This window comes from Perognathus longimembris, chromosome 3 (assembly GCF_023159225.1).
Source record: "Perognathus longimembris pacificus isolate PPM17 chromosome 3, ASM2315922v1, whole genome shotgun sequence".
NCBI lineage: Eukaryota > Metazoa > Chordata > Mammalia > Rodentia > Heteromyidae > Perognathus > Perognathus longimembris.
This window is the reverse complement of record NC_063163.1, coordinates 68,045,580-68,045,917: the sequence shown is the minus strand read 5'-3', so window position 1 is coordinate 68,045,917 and position 338 is coordinate 68,045,580.

Here is a 338-nt window from a genome sequence, read left to right as displayed (position 1 = left end):
TCTCTCTGGAGCAGCCGCTGACAGCGCCGGCCAATCATAAGACGGGTGTCCCACGTGGATCACGTTCCCCGTCGCTGATTGGCCTGCTCAGCCGTGGGCGCTCGTCGGACTGTCAATCAAGGAGACCTGAGCTCTCTTAACCCTTTCCATCCCATTGAGGGAAAAGGTGCGATGCAGAGAAGCCGGCGATTTGGGGCGCAGGGAGGTGCGGGGTGTCCAGGCTGGGGCGCGGATGTTGAGGCTTGGAGAAGGGCCGGATTAGGAGTTTGGTTGAGAAGTCTGAGTTTGATGAGAAGTGTTTTAGCTTTTCCCTGGAGGGACCAGTGAATGCCTTGGGG